Below are 8,338 nucleotides of genomic sequence, written 5' to 3'. Positions count from 1 at the left end.
TGGATGTTAGCTCAGGGCTGATCTTCCTCACAAAAAAAAAAAAAAAGAAAGAAAACTAAAGGGAAAAGAGAAACATAATTGGTTAGAAGATTTTCCTTTCTTCCTTCTTTCTTCCTTCCTTTATAATTATTTTATTTTTTGACTGTATAAAACATGAACAAAACATAAAAAGCACAAAAGGATACAGTGATATCTTGCATTCAGTACCTTTTATAGACAGTTTCTTGTGTATCTTTCAAGATATATTTTAAGCATATATAAACAGATTTTTTATTTTTTAGAAAGAAATTCAGTATGCTTTTGGGAAGAGAAAAACATTTCCAACTTGCATAGTGGGCCAACCCTGTAATGACTCTCTGGCATTCCTTATCTCGGGGATATTCAGGGGAAACACACAATCATCCATTAATCTAATCTGGGATATTTTCTCTTGCAATTTATTTCTTTTTTTTGATTTTTATTTTGTTTGTTTATTTTTCCCCCAAAGCCGCAGTAGACAGTTGTAGGTCATAGCTGCACATCCTTCTAGTTGCTGTATGTGGGACACGGCCTCAGCATGGCCGGAGAAGCAGTGTGTAGGTGTGCGCCCGGGATCCGAACCCTGGCCGCCAGTAGCGGAGCGCACACACCTAACTGCTAAGCCACGGATTTCTTGAAGAAACTAGAATGTTGTTCTATAGAATTCCCTGCATTCTGGATTCTGCTGACTGTGTGGTATATTTCCTCTGTCCTATGAATCCAATTGGTATTGGATTGAGAGACTGATCAGATTAGATGTGATTATTTTGGTAAGACTACTTCACAGATGGTGGAGAATTCTTCCATCAGGAGGCATATAATATCTGGTTATCTCTTTTTGTGGTCTTAGCAACTATCGTTGCTCAATGCTTAAATCCATAAATTCATTGGAGTTGCAAAATGGTGATATTCTAATTGTATTATCCCTTCTTCATTTATTAGCTGGCATATATATATATTTTTTTTTTGTAAGGAAGATCAGCCCTGAGCTAACATCCATGCCAATCCTCCTGTTTTTGCTGAGGAAGACCAGCCCTGAGCTAACATCTATTGCCAATCCTCCTCTTTTTTTTTCCCTTTTTCTCCCCAAAGCCCCAGTAGATAGTTGTATGTCATAGTTGCACATCCTTCTAGTTGCTGTATGTGGCACGCAGCCTCAGCATGGCCGTACAAGCGGTGCGTCGGTGTGCACCCGGGATCCGAACCCAGGCCCAGCTGGCATATTTTTATAATGAGATACTTCCCCTCAGAGCAGTAGTTGGCTACTCTGATGTATAGTTCATATAGGAAAGGCAGGATAAATGTTTGATACTTTTTCTTTAAAGTTTTGAAAATAATAGGTTGGTTCCCTATCATCTTCTAATGATGACTAATTAGTATTTTTTTAAAGTAACATCATGAACTCATGGATTTAAATCTATCTAATGTGTTCCAATCCATTGTGGTTATTATCTTTGTTACACTGGGATTTTTATACTGAGATTCTCTCCAGGTTGGCTCTTGAGTTCTTTTGATACAACCTCAGTAGTCTTTGATAGTTTCTCCCATTCTCTCTTTAACCCGCTACAAATCAGGTTTAATCCCCACCATCTGAGAGAAATTTGTTTTGTTAAGGTCATCCAAAACCTCCACATTTGATCAAATCCCTGGCCAATTCTCAGTCCTCATCTTTCTTGCCCTCCTAGCAGTATCTGTCCCTGCTTATTAAAAGGCTTTCTTTGCTTGTCTTCTGAGACACTCTTCTCTCTTGGTTTTCTTTCTACTTCACTGAACATTTGCTCTGTCTTCTTTGCTGGATCTTCCCTTCTTCCTAACTTAGGGAGTGTGAGTAGACAGTGAAACACTTCAAGGACTCAGCCCTAGAACCCTCTGCCATTTAGAGAACAGACAAAAGAGGAAGATACAGCAAAGGAAGAGTAAACTAAGCCCAAAGCTAGCAGAAGGAAGGAAATAATGAAGATTATAGCAGAGATAAATGAAATAGAGAATAAAAAATAATACAGAGAATAAACAAAACCTAAAGTTGATTCTTTGAAAAGAACAAAATAGACAAACTGTTAGCTAGTCTGATTAAGAAAAAGACACACAAATAAGTAAAATCAGAAATAAAAGTGGAGACATTACTACCAACCTTACAGAAATAGAAAGGACTATAAGAGAATACTATGAACAATATACCAACAAATTAGATTACCTAGATGAAATGGGAAAATCCTTAGAAACACAGGAATTACCAAAACTGACTCAAAAAGAAATAAAAAATCTGAACAGACCTATAACAAACAAAGATATTGAATCAGCAACCAAAAACCTCCCAACCAAAAAAAGTCCAGGACCAGATGGCTTCACTGGTGAATTCTACTAAACATTTAAAGAATTAATACCAATCCTTTTAAAACTCTTAAAAAGAAGGAGGAGGAGGACGAGGAGGAGGGAATGCCCTAACTCATTCTACAAGGCCAGCATTACCCTGATACCACAGCCAGAAAAAGACGTCAGAAGAAAATAAAATTAAAATTCAGTGTCATTCAGTTCATTCACGATATTGTGCAACCATTGCCTCTATCTACTTCTAAAACATTTTCAGCACCCCAAAATGAAACCCCATATCCACTAAGCAGTTACTGTCCATATCCCCCCATCCCCAGACCCTGGCAACCACCAATCTTTCTGTTTTTATGGATTTTGCTATTCTGGATAATTTATATAAATGGGATCATACAAAATGTGATCTTTTATATCTGGCTTTCTTTTATTTAGCATAATATTTTCAAGGTTTATTTGCATTGTAGCATGTATCAATAGTTCATTTTCTATCGCAGGGGAAAACTTTCAGTGTTTTACCATTAGGTATATTTGCTGTAAGTTTTTGGTATATACCCTCTATCAAATTTTTTTAAGTTCCTATCTATTCCTAGTTTGTTAATACGTTTTTTAAATCATCAATAGGTGTAAAATTTTGTCAAATACTTTTTCTCTATCTAGGGGGGGATTACATGATTTTTCTCCTTTATTCTGTGGATGTGGTAAGTTATATTATTTGGTTTTCCAATGTTAAGCCACACTGGAATTACTGAAATAAACCCAACCTGACTATAATGTTTTATCCTTTTAACATATTAATGGATTCTATTTGCTAATATTTTGTGTAGGATTTTTGCATCAAAGTTAATGAGAGATGGGCCTGTCATTTTCCCATTTTATAACAATTTTTTCAGGTTTATTGTCTCACAAAATTAACTGGAAATTGTTTCCTTTTTTCTATTATCTAGAAAAGTTTCTGGGGCTGGCCCAGTGGCGTAACAGTTAAGTTTGCACTTTCCACTTCAGGGGCCCAGGGTTTGCCAGTTCAGATCCTGGGCACAGACCTATTCACTGCTCATCAAGCCATGCTGAGGCGGCGTCCCACATAGAGGAGGTACAACTCTACAACTATGATACACAACTATGTGCTGGGGCTTTGGGGAGAAAAACGAAAAAGAGGAAGATTGGCAATAGATGTTAGTGCAGGGCCAATCTTCCTCAAAAAAAAAGAAAAAGGTTTTTGTAAGATCCGTGTTACTTCTTCCCTAAATGTTTGGAATAATTCACTAGTACATCTATCTGGGTCTAGAGTTTTCTTTGTGGGAAAGTGTTTAAATTATGTATTCAATTTCTTTGATAGATATAGGACCATTTAGAATTTTCTATTCTTTGGTCAGTTTAGGTAAATTTTATTTTCCTAAGAATGTGTCTATTTCAACTAAATTTTAAATTTTATTTTAATAAAGTTATTCATAATATCCTCTTGTTATCTGTAGGATCTATAGGAAGTTTCCTTTTTTATTCCTAATACTGGAACAAACTTAGCTTTGTTGATCTTGAATACTGCATATTTATTTTGTATTTCGTTAACCAAAGCTCTTACCTTTTTTCTTCAGATTTAATTTGTGGGTTTTTTTGTTTTTTGTGTGTGTGAGGAAGATCAGCCCTGAGCTAACATCCATGCCAATCCTCCTCTTTTTGCTGAGGAAGACTGGCCCTGAGCTAACATCGCTGCTGGTCTTCCTCCACTTCATATGGGACGCCACCACAGCATGGCCTGACAAGCTGAGCGTCGGTGCGCGCAGGGAATCCGAACCCCCGGCCGCCGCAGCGGAGCGAGCTCACTTAACTGCTACGCCACCGGGCTGGCCCCTGTGCTCTTATTCTAACTTCTTGAAATGGATACTTATGGCTAGTGGCTGCCATACTGAACAACAAAGATCTGAAGGAGGCAAAGGTAGTAGTCCCCATCGTATCTTCATTTAATTCACCACTCTGGTCCCTGCAAAAGCCAGACAGATTCTGAAGGATGACAATGAACTACTGCAAACTCAACCAATAGTAGCCTTAATTGGAGCTGCTTTACCATGTGTGGTATCATTGCTAAGAGCAAATTAACAGGGTGTCAAGTACGCGGTATGCAACCATTGATCTGACAAATACGTTCTTTTCCATCCCTATCAAAAAGAAGAACAGAAACAGTTACATTCACTTGGAAAAGACAACAATATACATTTACAATCTTACCCCAGGGCTATGTTAACTCTCCCGCCCTCGGTCATAAAATCATCTGAAGAGACCTGACCAGCTGGATATCTCTCAGAACATCACTATATTGCTCTGCTCTAATGGTAACATTATGCAAATTGGACTGGTTGAGCAGGAAGTGGCCGGTATGTCAGATGCCTTGGTAAGGCGCTTGCTTTACAGAGGGTGGGATATTAACCTTTTCTGAGTTCTCTTCAGAATTAGCTGAGGAGGCATTGTGACTGCCCAGCAGTCCAACTTCTCCTCCGTCCAATCCTGCTTTCTTCCTTTCCAACAAGTGTTGCTCTCAAGAGCACTCAGTACTAAACGGGTTGCACTCCAATCTCTGCTCTAGAATTGGCTTCCCTGGAAACTCGATCTGTGATAAAGGGGAAAACTTTCAGGCAAAAATAAACTATACTGGGATTTTAATATGTGATGAAATTCAAGGCAAAAAATTACAGGATAAAAGAGAGTGTTACACAATCATAAAATAAACAAGAGAGCAAGAAAATATAACCATCATAAATGTGCTTGGCAATGTAGGCTTAAAATATATAAATAGTAATAGTTAACTTTATTCAGTACCTTCTATGTGCCAGGCATGCCCTACAGGCTTTACAACTCATACTCTTCCTTACAATCCTATGAGAAAATACTGTTATTCTCCAATTTTACAGTTATAAAACAACAATCGATAAATTTAGGAAAGAAAAAAATAAATCAACCTTTGGACCTGAAAGTATTTACAGAGCTCTCTTAGAAACAGATGGATCAAGCAGACAAACAACAAGCAGAGATATAGAAGATCCAAATAACACAATTAACAAGCTCAATATATTATATATGGAGAATTCTACATCTAACAGATAATATACTGTTCCTGGCACATGGGAAACATTTACAAAAAGTGACTATGTACTGAGTTACAAAGGAAGCCTTAATACTACATTTTAAAGAATCAATCTGGGCCAGTCCCGTGGCTTAGCGGTTAAGTGCGCACGCTCCACTGCTGGTGGCCGGGTTCGGATCCCGGTCGCGCACTGACGCACCGCTTCTCCGGCCATGCTGAGGCGGCGTCCCACATACAGCAACTAGAAGGATGTGCAGCTATGACATACAACTATCTACTGGGGCTTTGGGGGGAAAATTAAAGAAATAAATAAAATTATTAAAAAAAACGGATCAATCTTACACAGCCTATGTTCTGTGCAATAACATGAGAATGTTGTTAATGCAATAACATGAGAAATTACTAATTAAAGGGTAGCTTTTTAAATTCCCAAATGTCTGGAAGCTAAAAACGTAGTAAACCTCGGGTTAAAAAAGAAGTAAGAGAAATTATGAAATACTTTGAACTAAATAAAAGTTTGTCAGATTTTCTAGGATACAACTAAAGCTTTAATTAGAGATGTAGAATGTTAAATACATTTGAAAGAAACAAAAAAAGTTTGCGAACAAATGAACAAAGCATTCAACTCGAGAAGGAATCAATTATTAGAAGTGGAGATTTCAACATACCCTCTCAGAACCAGTGCATCATGCAGACAGACAATGACCTGCGGTACAGAAGATATAAGGAATGTAGTTAACAAGCTAATCTATTAGCTATATGGAGGAGACATAAGAATAAAGGGAATAATATAATCAATGAACCAGAGGGAAACAAGAGAACTCTAGCTAGAATGATAAAGACAAAGAAGAAAGGGGAAAGTGCAAATAAGCAAAATACAGAATGAAAATGGGACACCGACACAACAGACATTTAAAAAAAATAACAGTATTATTAATAATAATAGTATAATTAATAAACACTAATGAGTTTATATACCTAGATGAAATGGATAAATTTGTAGGAAAATATAAACAGCAAAATGAGTCAAGAAGAAATTAAAAACTTGAAAATACCAACAAGCATTAAAGACATTAAAATGTTAATCAAAGACTTTCCTACCAAAAGTCTCGAGCCAGATGACTTTACAGATATGTTCTACTGGCTTTCAAGAACAGTTTCTTACTACTTTATGCATGTTTTACAGAAACTAGGAAAAGTGTGCAGATAATTATTTTTTAATACACTGTGTGATTAAGTTAACTACTATTTTACTTAGGATATTTGTATATACATACATAAGTGAGATGGACCAATAAGATTCATTTCATGCATTTTCATTATCCAGTTTTAGAATCAAGATAACTACTATTGATTGGGTACTATTGTTATTGTACTCAGGAATCTTTTTTAATGTTCTTATTACTTCTAATTGTGTGTGTGTGTTTTTGTTTGTTTTTTGCATTAATCACTTTTGCAGGGATTTTATATTATATGAAACTTACTTGGCATATACCTTTTACCTCTTCTAAATATTTATTTGACAAGGTCCAATTCAAAGGATTCTGTATGTAAAATACCTCCCCTGAAATTTTCTCCCCTAAAAATAACTAAAAACAAATGTCCATTTTTATGTAGTGCTAGTATTTTTTAGTATTAAAAATCTACTTCTATCAACAAATGGTGCTAGGGCCGGCCCCGTGGCTTAGCGGTTAAGTGCCCGCGCTCCACTGCTGGCGGCCCGGGTTTGGATCCCCGGTGTGCGCTGACGCACCGCTTTTCAGGCCATGCTGAGGCCGTATCCCACATACAGCAACTGGAAGGATGTGCAACTATGACATACAACTATCTACTGGGGCTTTGGGGGAAATAAATAAATAAATAAATAAATAGTTTAAAAAAAATGGTGCTGGAACAACTGTATATACACATGCTAGGGTGGGGCATGTGTATGGGGATTATGGGAGATTATGGGGGAGATTATGGGGATGAGGAAGGAGAGATTACCAAAGGACATGAGGAAACTTTCCCAGGTGATGGATATGTTTGTTATCTTGATTGTGGTTATGGTTATATATGTATGTCAAAACTCAGCAAAGTGTAGACTTTAAATATGTGCAGTTTATTGTGTATCAATTATATCTCAATAAATGTGCTGCAAGCGTGGGGAAGAAAGTCTTTAAAAATATCAAGATCACAAACCATAAGAAGTAAAATCAATTAATTAGATTATACCAAAATTAAGGATTTCTGTTCAATAAATAATATTATTTACAGAGTTAATGATGAAAATTGGGAAGAGATATTTGCAATGTCTAAAGTCAATGAAGGTCTAATATCTGAAATATACAATAAACTGCTGCAAACCAATATAATAAATATGAGAATCCCTATTAAAAAATTGGCAAAGGAAAATGAATAGGCAATTCATAAAAGAGAAAAACCAAAAGTAAGAAAAAGTTTGAGAAGATGCTCAAATATTAAGAATTAAAGAGGGCCGCACGTGGCTTAGCGGTTAAGTGCACGCGCTCCGCTACTGGCGGGCCCGGGTTCAGATCCCCGGCACGCACTGACGCACAGCTTCTCTGGCCATGCTGAGGCTGGATCCCACATACAGCAACTAGAAGAATATGCAACTATGACATACAACTATCTACTGGGGCTTTGGGGAAAAAAATAAAAGGAGGAGGATTGGCAATAGATGTTAGCTCAGAGCTGGTCTTCCTCAGCAAAAAAAAAAGAGGAGGATTAGCATGGATGTTAGCTCAGGGCTGATCTTCCTCACAAAAAAAAAAAAAGAAAAAAAAATTTCGTTAAAAAAAGAATTAAAGAAATACAATGAGATATCATTTTGAATTCATGGCAAATTGAAAAATTGGACACTTGAATAATGTCAAGTATTGACAAGGAAGTGTGGATATAGAAATCCCACTATTG

General features: G+C 36.8%; 1 long non-coding RNA gene across 1 annotated transcript; it reads right to left on the bottom strand.

The window, feature by feature from the left end:
* Positions 1 to 4,049: 4,049 nt before the first annotated feature.
* LOC131415934 (uncharacterized) lies at positions 4,050 to 5,821 on the bottom strand. The gene is made up of 3 exons (XR_009222528.1): positions 5,158 to 5,821; positions 4,769 to 4,948; positions 4,050 to 4,499 (listed from the first exon to the last, which is right to left on the bottom strand). It is a non-coding gene; the product is annotated as an uncharacterized LOC131415934 (long non-coding RNA).
* Positions 5,822 to 8,338: the final 2,517 nt, after the last annotated feature.

This window comes from Diceros bicornis, chromosome 17, assembly GCF_020826845.1.
Source record: "Diceros bicornis minor isolate mBicDic1 chromosome 17, mDicBic1.mat.cur, whole genome shotgun sequence".
In the NCBI taxonomy this organism is placed as follows: Eukaryota; Metazoa; Chordata; class Mammalia; order Perissodactyla; family Rhinocerotidae; genus Diceros; species Diceros bicornis.
The sequence above is the reverse complement of the archived record's forward strand: the minus strand, read 5'-3'. Positions and strand labels throughout refer to the sequence as shown.